This window comes from Canis lupus, chromosome 6, assembly GCF_003254725.2.
Source record: "Canis lupus dingo isolate Sandy chromosome 6, ASM325472v2, whole genome shotgun sequence".
In the NCBI taxonomy this organism is placed as follows: domain Eukaryota; kingdom Metazoa; phylum Chordata; class Mammalia; order Carnivora; family Canidae; genus Canis; species Canis lupus.
Window position 1 is genome coordinate 285,620 of NC_064248.1, and position 18,311 is coordinate 303,930.

Here is an 18,311-nt window from a genome sequence, read left to right on the forward strand (position 1 = left end):
CTGTGAAATCCATCTGGTCCAGTGTATCATTTAAAGCTCTCGTTTCTTTGGAGATGTTGTGCTTAGAAGACCTATCGAGTATAGAAAGAGCTAGATCGAAGTCACCAAGTATAAGTGTATTATTATCTAAGTATATATTCAATTTGGTTATTAATTGATATATTTGGCAGCTCCCACATTCAGGGCATATATATTGAGGATTGTTAAGTCCTCTTGTTGGATAGATCCTTTAAGTATGATATAGTGTCCCTCTTCATCTCTCACTACAGTCTTCGGGATTAATTTTAGTTTATCTGATATAAGGATGGCTACCCCTGCTTTCTTTTGAGGACCATTCGAATGGTAAATGGTTCTCCAACCTTTTATTCTCAGGCTGTAGGTGTCCTTCTGTCTAAAATGAGTCTCTTATAGACAGCAAATAGATGGGTCCTGCTTTTTTATCCAATCTGAAACCCTGCGCCTTTTGATGGGGTCATTAAGCCTGTTCACGTTCAGAGTTACTATTGAGAGATATGAGTTTAGTGTCACCATGGTATCTATTCAGTCCTTGTTTTTGTGGATTGTTCCACTGAACTTCTTCTTAAAGGGGAATTTTAAGAGTCCCCCTTAAAATTTCTTGCAGAACTGGTTTGGAGGTCATATATTCTTTCAGTTCCTGCCTGTCTTGGAAGCTCTTTATCTCTCCTTCCATTCTGAATGAGAGCCTTGCTGGATAAAGTATTCTTGGTTGCATGTTCTTCTCATTGAGGACCTTGAATATATCCTGCCAGCCCTTTCTGGCCTGCCAGTCTCTGTGGAGAGGTCTGCTGTTACCCTAATCCTCCTCCCCATAAAAGTCAGGGATTTCTTGTCTCTTGCTGCTTTAAGGATCTTCTCTTTATCTTTGGAATTTGCAAGCTTAACTATTAAATGTTGAGGTGTTGAACGGTTTTTATTGATTTTGGGGGGGGGGGTAATCTCTCTATTTCCTGGATCTGAATGCCTGTTTCTCTTCCCAGATTAGGAAACTTTTCAGCTACGATTTGTTCAAATACATATTCTGGCACCCTGTCCCTTTCGGTGCCCTCTGGAACCCCAATTAAACGTAGGTTTTTCTTCCTCAGGCTGTCGTTTATTTCCCTTAATCTATCTTCATGGTCTTTTAATTGTTTGTCTCTTTTTTCCTCAGTTTCCCTCTTTGCCATCAACTTGTCTTCTAGGTCACTCACTCGTTCTTCCACCTCGTTAACCCTCGTCGTTAGGACTTCTAGTTTGGGGTTCCCGGGGTGGCGCAGCGGTTTGGCGCCTGCCTTTGGCCCAGGGCGCGATCCTGGAGACCTGGGATCAAATCCCACGTCGGGCTCCCAGTGCATGGAGCCTGCTTCTTCCTCTGCCTATGTCTCTGCCTCTCTCTGTGTGTGTGTGACTATCATAAATCAATAAAAAAAAAAAAAAAAAGACTTCTAGTTTGGATTACATCTCATTCAATTGATTTTTAATTTCTGCTTGATTAGTTCTAAATTCTGCAGTCATGAAGTCTCTTGAGTCCTTTATGCTTTTTTCTAGAGCCACCAGTAGCTGTATAATAGTGCTTCTGAGTTGGCTTTCTGACATTGAATTGTAATCCAGATTTTGTAACTCTGTGGGAGAGAGGACTGTTTCTGATTCTTTCTTTTGAGGTGAGGTTTTCCTTCTAGTCATTTTGCTCAGTGCAGAGTGGCCAAAAGCAAGTTGTATTGGGAAAAGCAGAAAAAGAGAGGAGAGAAAGAGGGAAAGAAAAGAGAAAAAGAAAAAAGGAAGATAAAAAGAAAAAAAAGAAGAAAAAGAGAAAGAAAAAGAAAGAAAGGGAAAAAAGAGTGGGGGAAGGAAACAAATCAAAAAGCAAAAAAAAAAAAAAAAAAAAAGTAAAGAAAAGAAAAGAAAAACCACGGGGGTATATCTTCTGATTCTGTATACTTTAAGTCGGTTGACTTCCCCTGGAACTTGTCCGTCTAGCTGGTCTTCTGGAGGAGGGGCCTGTTGTGCTGATTTTCAGGTGTTAGCGCTTGGGGGAGCTGCTCTGCCCCCTGCCTGGTGCAGGGCTCAGTGGGGGTTGTTTACCCCGTGAGACCCCAGGAGGAACAACCCCAGTGGCGGGGCCAGCTCTGGAGCCCTGGAGTCAGCTCTCGCAGTAACTCCGGAGCTGTCTGCAGGGCCTGGAGTCTCCAGGGCGGGGCCGCTGATCTGCTCAGCTCGGGGCAGGAGCGTCCTTGCTGTCCTGGGCCCTCCCGGCCTCTGCCTGTCCCAGGGTCGGCTCCTGGGCTGTGTCCCGGTGCCCTGAGCTCCGGAGCCTGCGCTGTTGGATTCTCGCTACCGGCCAGGCAGCCCCCTCCGCACGGAGCCTCTTCCTCTGCCCAAGCCCCCCCAGCTGCTCCAGGTCCCACCTACGCTGCAGCCCTTCAGGGAGCTCGGCCCGCTCTCCCCAGGGCGCAGTTTCTCTGTTACTGTCCCAGGGAGCCTGAGGTCACCACCGCCCTCCTTGGGTCCTGCTCCAATTCCCTGCGAGCCCCTTTCCGCCCGGGAAGATTGGTCCAGCTCCTGCTTCTCCCGGATAGGGCTCTCCTGTCCTGGGGACACTCGCCCCAGCCTTAGCCCGGCTCCTCGGCGGGGGCCCCTCCCCCTTGGATGCCTTTTGTTTCTTTATTTCTTTTTTCCCCGTCTTCCTACCTTGATAGAAGCGCATACTCTTCTCACTGTAGCATTCCAGCCGTTCTCCCTTTAAATCTCAGGCCGAATTCGTAGATTTTCAGGATAATTTGAAGGTTATCTAGGTAATTTGGTAGGGACAGGTGATTTGGAGACCCTACTCTTCCACCATCTTGCCCCTCCTCCCTATAATTGTTCTTTTAAATTTTAGTTCAGGGCAGCCCAGGTGGCTCAGCGGTTTAGTACCACCTTCAGCCCAGGGTCTGATCCTGGAAGACCCGGGATCAAGTCCCACGTCTGGCTCCCTGCATGGAGCCTGCTTCTCCCTCTGCCTGTGTCTCTGCCCCCCCCTTCCCCCCTGTCGCTCATGAAAAAGTAAATAAAAATTCATTCATTCATTCATTCATTCATTCATTCATTCTAGTTAAGACATCTTACTTACAGCTGTATTGATTAACTCCCTGGTTGTGAGTACTACCTCCTATTCTTTCTTTTGGGGTAAATTTCTCCATCTAGTCATTTTGTCCATAAAGGAAAAGGTGATAGAAAAAACCAACAAAAACATCAATAACAACAACAAAGACAAACAAAACTAGATCCTGGGTGTGTTTTGGTCTGCTTGTTAAAAGGAACTCAACCATTGGGCCACCCAGGCATCCCTCAACTAAGCATTTAAAGAAGAATGAATATCTGTTCTGAAACTATTACAAAAACCAGAAATGGAAGGAAAACTTCCAAACATTCTAGGAGGTTGATCCTAAAACCACAGATCCCACCAAAAAGAATTACCAAACAATATCCCTGATGAACATGGGTGTAAAAATCTTCACCAAGATACTAGCTAATAGGATCCAACAGTACATAAAAAAAAAAAAAAAAAATTATTCACCAGACCAAGTGGGATCTATTCATGGGTTGCAGGGTAGTTCAACATCCACAAATCAATGTCATACACCACTTAATATGGATCACCATATGATCCTTTCAATAGATGCAGAAAAATCATTTGACAAAATACTAGCATCTTTTCTTGATTAAAATGCTCTGCTGTGTAAGAATAGAGGGAACATACCTCAATAACATAAAAGCCATATACAAAAAACCCATAGTGAATATCATCCTCAACAGGGAAAAACAGAGAGCTTCTCCCCTAAAGTCAGGAGCACAACAGGGATTTCCATTCTCACGACTGTTGTTCAACATAGTACTGGAAGTTCCTAGCATCAACAATCAAATAAATAAAAGAAATAAAAAGCATCCAAATCAGCAAAGAAGAAGTCAAATTTCCAATCTTCACTGGTGACATGATTCTATGGAGAAAACCCAAAAGAGACTTTTGTAAAAAACCAAAAAGTACTGGAACTGATATTGGAATTCAGCAAAATCACAGGGTATAAAATCAACACACATAAGTCTGTTGCATTTCTATACACTAACAATGAAGCAACAGAAAGAGAAATCAAGGAATCTATCCCATTTACAATTCCACCAAAAACTATAAGATACCTAAGAACACCCCTAACCAAAGAGATAAAAGAGTTGTACTCTGAAAACTATAGAACACTTAGGTGCTTAGGTATACCTGGGTGGCTTAGCGGGGGAGTGTCTGCCTTTGGGCATGATCCTGGTCCAGAGATCCCTGTCAGGAGCCTGCTTCTACCTCTGCCTATCTCTCTGCCTCTCTCTCTGTGTCTCTCATGAATAAAAAAAAATAAGATCTTAAAAACAAAAACTATAGAACACTTAAATTGAGGAAGACCCAAGGAAATGGAAAAATATTCCATGTTCATGGATTGGGAGGACAATTATTTTTCTAATGTATACTTCCCAAAGCAATCTATACATTCAATGCAATCCCTATCAAAATACCACCAGCAGGGCAATCTGGGTGGCTCAGCGGTTTAGCTTTAGCGCTGCTTTCAGCCTAGGGTGTGATCCTGGATACCTGGGATTGAGTCCCATGTCAGGCTCTCTGCAGGGAGCCTGTTTCTCCCTGTGTCTGTGCCTCTCTCTCTTTGTGTGTCTCTTATGAATGACTGAATAAATAAAATCTAAAAAAACAAAATACCACGAACATTTTTCACAGAGTTGGAACAACCAATGCTAAAGTTTGTATGGAACCCGAAAAGACCCCAAATAGTCAAAGTAATGTTGAAAAAGAAAACCAAAGCTGGAGTCATCACAATTCTGGACTTAAAGCTGTACTACAAAGCTGTAACCAACAAAACAGTATGGTACTAGCACAAAAACAGACACATAGATAAATGAAGCAATAGAGAATAGGTACAGGAAATTAAGAGGTACAAAGTTCAGGACACCTGGGTGGTTCAGCAGTTGAGCATCTGCCTTTGGCTCAGGGCGTGATCCCAGAGTCCCTGGATGGAGCCTGCTTCTCCTCTGCCTGTGTCTCTGCCTCTCTGTGTGTGTCTTTCATGAATAAATTTAAAAATATTTAAAAAAAGAACTTAAAAAAAAAGAGGTACAAAATTCTAGTTATAAAATAAATGTCATGAGCATGTATAGCATAAGGAATAAAGTTAATATTGTAATAATTTTGTATGATAAATAGTAACTAATCATGGGGATCATTTTACAATGTACAAAAATATCGAATCACCATGATGTATACCAGAAATAGAACACTGTACGTCAATTATACTTCAATTTAAAAAAGAGAGAAAGGGACAGCCCCAGTGGCCCAGTGGTTTAGTGCCGCCTTCAGCCCAGGGCGTGACCCTGGAGACCCGGGATCGAGTCCCACATCGGGCTCCCTGCATGGAGCCTGATTCTCCCTCTGCCTGTGTCTCTGCCATTCCCTCTGTGTGTGTGTGTGTCTCATGAATAAATAAAATCTTTTAAAAAAAGAAAATACTTAAAAAAAAAGAGAAAAATATTATCAGCCACTTTTCAGCAGAAACATTGGAGGCCAGAAGAAAGTGGAATAATATATTTAAAGTGTTATAAGAAACACTTATGTCAGGGATCCCTGGGTGGCTCAGCAGTTTAGCGTCTGCCTTTGACCCAGGGTATGATCCTGGAGTCCCAGGATCGAGTCCCACATCAGGCTCCCTGCATGGAGCCTGCTTCTCCCTCTGCCTGTGTCTCTGCCTCTCGCTCTCCCTCTGTCTCTCATGAATAAATAAAATCTAAAACAAAACAATATTTAAAAAAATAATAAAAATAAAGGAGTAAGACAGAAATTCATGAGAATAAATACAAATCCGGTACAGAACACATAAAGATGTAATTTGTTATATCAATAACAAAGTAGAGGGGACTGAACTGAATCAAGCAGGATCCTCCAAATTAATTAATTTATAAATAATAAAAATAATGGAAGGCTAATTTGGGCTGCCAGGAAAATAGATCAAGTAACATGGTGAGAGTGGGGGACCATAACCTTATACTTCTCCATAGAGGAATTTAGTATCAGAAGACAAGCTACGGAGGGCCTGGGTGGCTCAGTCAGTTAAGCATTCAACTCTTGGTTTCAACTCTAGTCACCATCTCAGAGCCACAAGACCAAGCCCTGCATTGGGCTCCCCACTCAGGGGGTCGTCTGCTTGAGTCTCTCTCTGCCCTTCCCCTACACACTTGTGTACATGCACTCTCTCTCAAATAAATAAATCTAAAAAAAAAAAAAAAAAAAAAGACAAGCTACTATAGTGTCTCTCAAAACAAGATCCTTAAACCCGCATCAGCATCATCTGGAAACTCGTTAGAAAAACAATTCTTGGTTCCCACCCTAGACTATTGAATCAGAAACTTGGGGTACAGGGACCCATAATCTGTGTTTTAACAAGCCTCTAGATGTTCCTAAAGCAGGCTAAAGTTGTAGAAGCACTGATCTACAAGGTACGGAAGAGAATAGAATATAAGTCATTGATTTTTTTTACCTAAACCATTATTCACATAAAGGCTACAAACAATAGCTTTAAGCATACAAGAATGCTGGAAATAGGGATCCCTTGGTGGCTCAGCGGTTTAGCGCCTGCCTTTGGCCCAGGGCATGATTCTGGAGTCCCGAGATTGAGTCCCACACCCCCACATCAGGCTCCCTGCATAGAGCCTGCTTCTCCCTCTACCTGTGTCTCTGTCTCTCTCTCCCTCTCTGTGTCTCTCATGAATGAATAAATAAATAATCTTAAAAAAATTTAAAAAAAGAATGCTGGAAATATTTTTCCCACGGAAATACTTGAGAAAACTACTAGTGAACAAATTTCTACCAGCTAATGGATGCCAAGGGAAACTTCAACAATGGAACAAGCAGGGGCATTAAGTATATATAACTACAAAACTAAGACTGGACAAACTTAGGTATGGAGGATTAAAAAAAAAAAAACAGAATATAAATGTAATATACTCTAGCAATATAGAAATGATGCTACGGAAAAAAAGGAGGCAAAGATTATATAAGAAATGAAGTAGGGTAAGTTTTTGCTGGTTGTTTCATCTACAACAGCTGGAGTTAAAGGTAATATTTATGACATATTTAACAGTGTAGTGGTAATAGTAAGAAAAATGTTAACTGAAATCAGAAGATAAAGAAAAAATAGACAGTTTTTAAAAGTTAAAGAGGCATATTTATCACTATCATCAGTAGAAAATATAAAACTTCTTAAATATCAGAAAACCTGTGAGTATATATGCATAATAACACATACCAAAGCAAACAAACAGTATAGGAAAAGACATAACACAAAATGTTAAAATTAAGACTAAATATTTCTGTCATTTTAACAAATGTTGATGGGTTTGATCATCTTTTAAAATAAAAACATTTTCAGATTCCTCAAAAAGTAAAACAGGGGTACTTAGGTGGCTCAATTAGTTAAGAGTCTGCCTTCAGCTCAGGTCATGATTTCAGAGTCCTGGGATCCACCCCCACATCAGCAGGGAGCCTGCTTCTCCCTCTCCTCTGCCTTCCTCTCCCCCTGCTTGTGCTCTGTGTCAAATAAATAAATCTTTAAAAAAAAAAAAAGTTAAACCAAACTCTATGTTGCATTATTGATGCTCACCTCAAAGTGATTCAGAAGACTGAAATAGGATGAGTAAAGGTGTGCTAGTCAAGGGCAAATAAAAGAAAGGAGCAACAATTTTAATAGAAGATGAGGCGGAGGCCAAATATCTTTAAATGAGAAAATACTGCTCACAGTTATAATTCACAATGAAAAGTTATAAATATCAGCAATTGTGTAAATATCATACTCAAAAACAAAAATTACAAGTAGAGGGAGAAATAAACTTACTTTTGCAGTACTTCTGAGTACTCAAATTCACAAAAGCATTAATAAGTCTAACCACAACTAGTATAATGTATACCATGGAATATTTCTCAGCCATTAGAAACGACAAATACCTACTATTTGCTTCGATGTGGAGGGACCTGGAGGGTATTGTGCTGAGTGAAATAAGTCAATCGGAAAAGGACAAACATTATATGGTCTCATTCATTTGGGGAATATAAAAATTAGTGTAAGGGAATAAAGGGAAAGGAGAGAAAATGAGTGGAAATATCAGTGAGGGTGACAAAACATGAGAGACACCTAACTCTGGGAAACGAACAAGGGGTAGTGGAAGGGGAAGTGGGTGGAGGGTTGGGGTGACTGGGTGATGGGCACTGAGGGGGGCACTTGGTGGGATGAGCACTGGGTATTATGCTATATGTTGGCAAATTGAACTCCAATTTATTTTTTTTTTTTTTTTTTTTTTTTTTTTTTTTTTTAAATTTTTTTTTTAAAGATTTTATTTATTTATTTATGAGAGAGACAGAGAGAGAGAGAGAGAGAGAGGCAGAGACACAGGCAGAGGGAGAAGCAGGCTCCATGCAGGGAGCCCGACTTGGGACTCGATCCCGGGTCTCCAGGATCACACCCCGGGCTGCAGGCGGTGCCAAACCGCTGCGCCACCGGGGCTGCCCTGAACTCCAATTTAAAAAAAAAAAAAGTCTAACCACATCTAAATAAAAATGTTTCCACGTGACAAAAACAAACTCCATTAAGTTAAAAGAGAAATCTGTTGGGATGCTTGGGTGGCTTAGCGGTTGAGTGTCTGCCTTTGGCTCAGGGCGTAATCCTGGGGTCCCAGGATCCAGTCCCTCATCGGGCTCCCTGCAGGGAGCCTGCTTCTCCTTCTGCCTATCTCTCTGTGTCTCTCATTAATAAATAAATAAAATCTGGGCAGCCCGAGTGGCTCAGTGGTTTAGTGCCACCTTCCACCCAGGTGTGATCCTGGAGACCCCGGATCAAGTCCCACATTGGGCTCCCTGCATGGAGCCTGCTTCTCGCTCTGCCTGTGTCTCTGCCTCTCTCTCTGTCTCTCATGAATAAATAAATAAAATCTTAAATAAATAAATAGTAAGTAAGTAAATAAATAAATAAATAAAATCTTAAAAAAAAAAAAAAGGACAAATCTGTGGATTCAAGGGCATGAGGAGTCCAAAGTGGTCAAGTGACAGTCTTCATTTCCAATTCAATGGAACTATTACTGTGGCTCCCGTTAGAAGCATTTCTCCCTTTAGAACTAAGACCAGTAGGCCAGTGGTTGTAGGGCTAGCTAGCAAAAATTTTACTAGTGGGTTATAGTAATGCCACTCCCACTGCCACCACTTGATTCCTAGACCTGTGAATGCTATGAGAAAAGTAGCACCATATATTGGACACTAATTCAGAGCACATTAACCGCCTGGAGAAGTTTGCCCCCAGCTCTACTAGGTACTGCCACCTACAGGGTACTGTAACTGCTGGAGCTGTGAGTCTGAACAGCCATTCCACTATCCCATCAACCAGCTACTTCAGGATAGTGGGGAACATTGCAAGACAAGTGAATTCCATGAGCATGGGCCCATTGCCACACTTCACTTGCTGTAAAGGGAGTTCCTTCACCAGAAGCAACACTGTAGAATAACATGATAGCAGATAAGGCATTCTTTAACTCCATGGATAGTAGTTTGGGCAGAAACACTGGATGCGGGAAAAGGCAAATCCATGTCCAGAATAAGTGTTGATTCCAATAAAAACAAACTGTTGCCTCTTCCATGACAGAAGCGGTCCAATGTAATCAACCTGCCATCAGGTAGCTGGCTCATCACCTTGAGGAACAGTATCATATCAGAGACTCAGTATTGGTCTCTGCTGCTGGCAAACTGGGCACCTGGCAGTGGCTATGGCCAAGTCAGCCTTGGTGAATCAAAGTCCATATTGTTGATTCCATCATAACCTCCATCTCTGCCATCATGGCCACTTTTAAAATAAAGTCATTGGGCCATGACAGCAGTGGCTTGAAGAGGCCAACTGCTATCCACTTACTAAAATCCTCCTCTACTGAGGTCACCCTTTGGTGAGCATTTATATAGGACACAAATATATTCACGTTTTTCACCCATCCAAGGAAGTCAATCTATGTATCTCTTTCCCAGACTCCCTTGTCACCGATTTTCTAATCATGTTCTTACCAAGTCCCTGACCATCCAGCCAAACCATTGGCCACAGCCCATGAATTGGTTTATAATCAACTCATCTGGCCATTTCTCCTTCTAAGCAAAATGGACTTCTAAGTCCCGCCTACTGAGAGGATCTCTCTTTATCATTGCCTTTCATGGATGTACACAGCTGCCCACTTTTGGGTGGTACCTGCATATCCTGCACAACCACTTGTAATTCAAGAACCACTTTAAGCCAAGTTTTCTCTTCCTCTGTCACCTGATCACAGTGAACTTCCCATGAGGTCACAGGTGAAGGCTGGGAGAGAGAGGGTAGGATAGGGATCCCTGCGTGGCACAGCGGTTTGGCGCCTGCCTTTGGCCCAGGGCGTGATCCTGGAGACCCGAGACCAAATCCCACATCGGGCTCCTGGTGCATGGAGCCTGCTTCTCCCTCTGCCTATGTCTCTGCCTCTCTCTCTCTCTCTCTGTGACTATCATAAATAAATAAATTAAAAAAAAAAAAAAAGAGAGAGAGAGTGAGAGGGTAGGATAGCAGGAGTTGAGACCAAGGATATTTGGGTCACTTCTTTATATACTTGTATTTCCAGGGCCTATTGGGATATTAGTCTACTTATAGTTCTAGAAGCAAAGAGGAATGGTGGGAGTGGGTTCTGAAGAAAATCAGCAGTGTCTTTCAAGCCAACTGCCTTGCAGGAGACTACTGCAGTTTCCTAGTGCCATGGAAGGTGTATCTCAGACAGGTAGACGGCTTGCTTTTTTTTTTTTTTAAAGATTTTATTTATTTATTCATGAGAGATACAGAGTGAGAGAGAAACAGAGACACAGGCAGAGGGAGAAGCAGGCTCCATGTAGGGAGCCCGATGTGGGACTCAATCCCGGGACTCCAGGATCACGCCCTGGGCCGAAGGCAGGCGCTAAACCGCTGAGCCACCCAGGGATCCCCCCTAGACAGCTTGCTTCTATCGGCAAAGAATGTGCAACAGAATTTACAGGCCCAATGTCCCCAGTGTCATCAGGGTATTCTCATACATCCCATTCCAAATATCAGGATCCCATTCCTTCCTCATCAATGCTTTCATTTTTCAATTAAACTGTAAATCAGTTACTAACTAGATGAGATTCTGGGTTTGGTTTTCAGCAATCTCAGCTCTGCAGTTAAGTATCTCTTTAAGGATAGACCTAGAAGCTTTCAATCATTTATACAGTGCTTGGGCTGGCTGGGAATTTGAATCCCTGATCTCATCCTTTTTTCCCCCACTTTATTCAGTGACCTTAGGAGCAACAGTTAATCTCATTATACTCATTAGTTTGACAAAAATGTTTGAAGGTATCTCATACATGGTAATCCAGTTCCTTGCCTCTTGTGTTTGATTATCCAATCTATTAGATACTCCAATAGTGAGATTCTGCTCCTTTAGAGCCACTCTTAGCATCAAAATCTGTATTAGTCAGGATTCTCCAAATAGAACCAAAAAGAGGTGTGTATATATCTATATACCTATCTATAGTGAGGGCATTCGCTACTGTTGAGAGTGAAAGAGAGAAATTTATTTTAATGAATTGGATCATGTGATGGTGGAGGTTTAATAAATCCAAAACCTGCAGCATGCCAGCAGACTGGATACCCAGGGAGGAGCTACAGTTTTTATCCAAAGGCAGTCTGCTGCAGAATTGCTTCTTGCTATAGGGAGGTCAGTCTTTAGTTTAAAAAGGCCTTCAGCAGGAAACCACAAATGTTGGAGAGGATGTGGAAAAAAGGGAACCCTCTTGCACTGTTGGTGGGAATGTGAACTGGTGCAGCCACTCTGGAAAACTGTGTGGAGGTTCCTCAAAGAGTTAAAAATAGATCTGCCCTATGACCCAGCAATTGCACTGTTGGGGATTTACCCCAAAGATACAGACGCAATGAAATGCCGGGACACCTGCACCCCGATGTTTATAGCAGCAATGTCCACAATAGCCAAACTGTGGAAGGAGCCTTGGTGTCCATCGAAAGATGAATGGATAAAGAATATGTGATTTACGTATACAATGGAATATTACTCAGCCATTAGAAACGACAAATACCCACCATTTGCTTCGACGTGGATGGAACTGGATGGTATTATGCTGAGTTAAGTAAGTCAATCGGAGAAGGACAAATATTGTATGGTCTCATTCATTTGGGGAACATAAAAAATAGTGAAAGGGAATAAAGGGGAAAGGAGAAAAAATAAGTGGGAAATATCAGAGGGGGACACAGAACATGAAAGACTCCTAACTCTGGGAAACAGACTAGGGGCGGTGGAAGGGGAGGTGGGTGGGGGGTGGGGGTGACTGGGTGGCGGGCACTGAGGTGGGCACTTGAAGGGATGAGCACTGGGTGTTATTCTGTATGTTGACAAATTGAACACCAATAAAAAATAAATTTATTTTTAAAAAGGCCTTCAACTGATTGAGTGAGGCCCACCATATTATAAAGAATAAACCTGCTTTACTCAAAGTCCACCAGTTTAAATTGTTAATCTCATCCAAAAAAACACCTCACAAAAATTTTCAGAATAACATTTAACCAAGTATCTGGGAACCAATGTGGCCCAGGCAAGTTGACACATAAAATTAAGCATCACAAATGGTTATCTCTGATGGGAGTTTATGAATTCATTCAAAATTTGTTTTTGCTACTTTTCCTATGGTTATTATATACTGTATTATCTTTGTAATAAGAAAAGCATATATATATTTTTTAAGTTTTTTTAAATAATATTTGCCTTGGGAAGTCTTCCTTAGTAGTATGGCACTGAGAATATACCATTATAGCTGTGTGTCCTACTGTATGTTTGCCTAATAAACGAGGAAGGCTCTAAAGGAAAGGGTCTTCTCTTTTCATGTGTGTATGTTACCCAAAGCACAGTACTCTACCACAAAGTACACTCAAAGAATGAACAGCCAATAATAAAAAAAATACTACCCCAAATCAATACTATTCACCTACCCATTCTAAACCTGCCCCAATTCTGGGATTTCTTTGACCTTTTCAGATACCTAGACTAGAAATGGTAACCAAAGAGAACATGTTTCAAAATTTTGTCACTTTTATGTCAAGAATGCCTGTGCTCCTGGTCTTTTTGCTATCTGCATGTCCACTGCTTTAGTTTGAATATTCTGCTTATAAAACACGTGTTTTATTTTAAAAAAGTAATAAATACATGCTTATTTTTCAAAGCAAAGGTCAAAACAGATTTTTCAAAACTAGGTAATTCTTACATCATTTGGGAAGAAAAACAAACACGCAAAATAGGCAGAAAATTTCTGAAGAAAGACTAAAGAGGATCCAACCCTACCAAATTTTGAAAATACTATAAAACTACAGTAAATACAATGTTGCTACTTCTATGGACTTAGCTATGAAATATAGTCTAAAGTAGAGCCAGATACATATGAGAATGCAGCATATGCTAATAATTGCATTACATATTAATGGTGGAAAACGTGAATTATTCTTGAAAAAATAAAACTAGATTCTGTGTAAGCTCTTTCCAAACACCAATAACCAGTTCAGTTGTCAGACACCAACTTTCTTGATTCTCCAACACAAACTGGGTGTCCAGCAACTCAATTCAACTTTAAATCTATCTGAAATTAGCACAGACCCTGCAATTAATGGCTCAGTCCCAGAAGATTGCTTCTACCAGACACCAGTTTCAAACATGCTAACTCCATTTCTGTCTGACTTGGGTGCAAATTTTGGGGTTCCCACAATTCCCTCCTCAAGTTTGAAAATTTTTGAGACTGACTCAGAACTTGGGAAATCATTTCACTTAGGTTTACAGTTTATTATAAAGGATACAACCCAAGAAGAAACCAAATGTAAGAGATACAGACCAGGCACTGGGGAAGGAGCACAGAGCTTTCGAGCTCTCTCGATATACCACACTCCCAGGATATCAATGTGTTTACCCATCCCGATTATTCAATCATTTTTATAACTGATCTGCTACCCACCTCCACTCCCCAGAGGATAGGGGCATGGGATTGAGAGTCCTCACCCTCTAATCACTGTGGTTGGTCTTTCTAGTGACCAGCCCCCATCCTGAGGCTATCTAGGGTTACCACCTTGACTCACATTAGCACAGATTCAGGTGAATTCTAAAGGGGATTTTGTGGATAGCAAAAGATACTCTCAGCACTCAGAATTCTGTGCTGGGAACCAAGGACAAAGACCAAATACATATTTTTAGAACACCACAGATTCTTATCTCATTCCTTACCAAAATAAATTTCAAATGAATCAAGGATTAAAATGGAAACTAAAGCCTTTAGAAATACACAAGAAAACATGGGAGAATTTTAAGAATATTTTTTTAAGAGTGTAAAGCCTGGGCAGCCTGGGGGGCTCAGCGGTTTAGCGCCACCTTCAGCCCAGGGCCTGATCCTGGAGACCGGGGATGGAGTCCATGTCAGGCTCCCTGCATGGAGCCTGCTTCTCCCTCTGCCTGTCTCTGCCTCTCTGTCTCTCATGAATAAATAAATAAAATCTTAAAAAAAAAACAAAGAGTGTAAGGCCTGTTTTACACAGTATAGCACAAAATCCAAATGCCCATAAAAGAGAGGGGAAAAAAAGAGGGAGGGATACATGTGACTACATGAAAAGAATTTTTAAAAATTTTAATTGGAAAAAAGACATAAATACAAAATACTGTACAAGCAGTATTTAGACAAGTCAATTGCAACACAGAAAACATAAAGAACTCCTAAAAATCCACAAGAAATCAAACAGGAAAACAGAAAAAAAGACACTGAAAGATAGTTCATAGAAAAAGAACTATAAATGGCTTTTACAAATAAAATATATGCTCAACTTCACTCAATAAACAATACTAAATAAAATAAACAAGACGCCATTTTTTACCTATAAGACTTGCAAACATAGAAACAAAATGTTAAATATATTGGTATATACTCTTCTGGTTCTTTATTGATTTTGTATATATATATTTAGGGGACTTAATAAAAATAAAACACTGGACATACTTTGTATATTTTATATTTTCATGTATATATTTCTGCATCTCTCTTTTGTGGATATATAAGTGTCCCCTAAATTTGAGGGGTTTGCAAAAGTGAAAATATTCTGAATTTTTTAAGTTAATATTTTGATGCATACTCTTGTTTTGTTATAGATACATGGAGAGTGGCTGCAAAAATGAGGACATATAATTAGGCTACTTAAAACGTTTTCCCTAGGGCACCTGGGTGGCTCAGTTAGTTAAGCATCTGTCTTTGGCTCAGGTCATGATCTCAGGGTCCTGGGATTGGCCCCACATCAGGCTCCCTGCTCAGCAGGGAGTCTGCTTCTCCTTTTCCGGCTCCTGTTCCCCCTGCTTGTACTCTCTCTCTGTCAAATAAATAAAATCTTTAAATAAATAAATAAAACATTTCCCCCTCTTATCAAGAACAACTCTTTATGTCATTAAATATGCCTCATCACCTTCTGCATGGAATTTTGAACATCCTTCTTCCTGACTGCCCTATCCTTAGTCTTCTCCCTTAGTTCATCCTCCATTCCACCTCCAGAGTAATTTTCATCACTAGTGCATTGGGTTCCCACTGCTGGCACAGATATCTTAATCAGGACATGACAGTCAGGAAATGCTACTTCTCCAGATTTGTCTCTTGCAACCTTCTTCCCTCCATCCTAAGTATCCACCTTTCAGTGGGCATGCCAGCTCCTTCCATGTTGCTCTGTCTGGAAACTACTCTCCTAAACCCTCTTCTTTTGAACAGTGTCTATGTATCTTTCAAAATCCATTAGACTTGGGGATCCCTGGGTGGCTCAGTGGTTTGGCGCCTGCCTTTGGCCCAGGGTGTGATCCTAGAATCCCAGGATCAAGTCCCATTCAGGCTCCTTGCATGGAGCCTGCCTTCTGCCTGTGTCTCTCTCTGCCTCTCCCTCTCTCTCTGTGTCTTTCATGAATAAATGAATAAAATCTTAAAAAAAAAAAATCCATTAGACTCACCTCACCTCGTCCTTCACACCTTCCTTCACACCTACCATGTCAGGCACAATACAAAGTATGCGACACATGCAATCTCAGTTACTTTTTTCTAAGATGTCACTTACTTCCACTTTATAGATTAGGAAATAGAGTCCAAAAAAGTTAACTTGTCCAAGGTCACCTACTGGTAAACATTGCAAAACTAGAATTTAATTCAAATTGTTTGACTCTAGGAGTCTTTCTAATGCACCACTTTGCCTCATTTGGGTTCTTTCATCAAGATTTTATTTTTTTTTTAATTTTTTTTTATTTATTTATGATAGTCACAGAGAGAGAGAGAGAGAGAGAGAGGCAGAGACACAGGCAGAGGGAGAAGCAGGCTCCATGCACCGGGAACCCGACGTGGGATTCGATCCCGGGTCTCCGGGGTCGCGCCCTGGGCCAAAGGCAGGCGCCAAACCGCTGCACCACCCAGGGATCCCCAAGATTTTATTCTTTATTGAAATCTCTCCTGAATCAAATAGCTAAACATCCGCTGCCACCTCAACGTCTTCAATCATGGCTTGAAATAGATCTGCTCCCACATGACCTTTCGTGTGAAATTCTCCAAAGACATTCTAAAGTTTTCCCGCTCTGTACATACATTAGCATGTAGACAACACTCCCTTGCTATACTCTTGCATCATATAATGAAAGCCATTCATTTGCTTGGAAGTGTGATATGGAGAACAGTAGAATGATATATGCAAATAGAATGCCTCTACAGGGATCCTGTGATCTTTCTGTTTTGCTGAGACTTTGTGTGGTGTGATGTCAATGGAGATGCCTAATTAAAATTCCATTCATTGTGGATTTCTTGCATTTGATTTTTTAAAAATATCGCGTTAAAATATTATTGATTTCAATTACTGAGTTTTGGTGCCCCTTTAAATTTGCACCTCAGGAGATCCACTCCCCTTTCCTACCTGCAAACACATGCCTGAAAATTCCAATCTTCATCTCTGCTCATATCTCCCACACATCTGCACAGTAAATAAATCCGCATGCATACCAAGTAAGATAAGCACAAGTCTCCTGTGTAATGCCATTAATCAGATTTATAATGTGCTGTTGAGATTCTCAAATATACAAAGCCACTTAAAAGCATCATATTCCAGGATATTCACTGCAGCTTCAATAGCAAAAGATTAGGAACAACCTAAATATCAACCGGTGTATGACAAGTTAATTCTGTCACTCTTACAAAGAATATCAGGCAGCTGTTAATGCGGAATCCCTATTTGTATTGATACGGTACAATCACCAACATACTTTAAGTATGGTACACCCATCACTGTGTATTCTAAATTGACATTTTGTGTGGGGGGGAAATGCTTTTAACTATACACATTTATAAATTCATAAATCACCTGGGAAATTAGAATATCTAAGGGTAATTGTGCTTGTCTGAAGGAAGCCGAACTAGAGGGACGAGGGCGTGCTTTTCATCATACACCCTTTGGAACTTTTGAATTCTAACGGTTTTCGTTATTATAAAAACGAAACACAAGACATTACTGAATAATACGGGGGTGGTGAATACTGGATACTAGAAAACAACTGCACACCTTTCGGAATTTTGTACTAAAACAGAGCCCTCTCAAAGCACGGGGACCACCACTCAAGCAAGTCTGAGTCTGACCACCTGCCTGGGAGCAGCGTGTCCCGCGCCGCCAGTGCACCAACCCCGAAGCTCGCTAAAAAGGCCCTAAGCACCTTCCATCCTGCGCGCCATCTTCCCCTCCCTGGGCTCCGAACACCGACAGCAGCGGGCGGGGGCCCGAGCAGGTGCACTTCTGCACCCCGCAGCACCGAGAGCCCTTCCAAGCACACCGTAGGGAGGCCAGAAAACGCCGGTGACGGCGAGGCAGGAAGCAAGGGGAGGAAGCAGGGCAACACGCGCGACGGGGAGGAGGAAGCCCACCCTACCCCTGCGGCCAGAGACCTCCAGGAGAGAGCGGCCCACGCTCACTCTGCAGTCGCGGCCTCGCCCCGCCCCGCCTCGCTCCTCAGGTCCCGGGGCTGCAGAGCCGGACCCCGCCGGCGGCCACGCCGGACCGCGACGAGCCCTTCCGACCCGGAACAGGGCCCTCCCGGGCGCAATGGCGGCGCCGCGCGGCCGCGGGGGGCGGGGCGGGCGCTCAGGGGGCGGGGCAGTAGCGCCGCGGCCCAATGGCAGCGGCGCG

The 18,311-nt window shown here is 42.0% G+C and overlaps 1 protein-coding gene across 9 annotated transcripts in view; it reads right to left on the minus strand.

Moving 5' to 3' along the window:
• Window positions 1-18,228, minus strand: part of PSPH (phosphoserine phosphatase) — a 53,503-nt gene extending 35,275 nt beyond the window's left edge. For 3 of the 9 annotated variants that reach the window (XM_025425711.3, XM_025425709.3, XM_035718405.2), the window contains exon 1: window positions 18,071-18,212. The gene's annotated coding sequence lies outside the window, so the exon portion shown is untranslated. Of the gene's footprint in view, window positions 1-17,841; window positions 17,976-18,054 lie in introns of those variants that run through there. The other 6 variants (XM_035718406.2, XM_035718404.2, XM_049111037.1 and 3 more) reach the window with 6 other exon arrangements.
• Window positions 18,229-18,311: the final 83 nt, after the last annotated feature.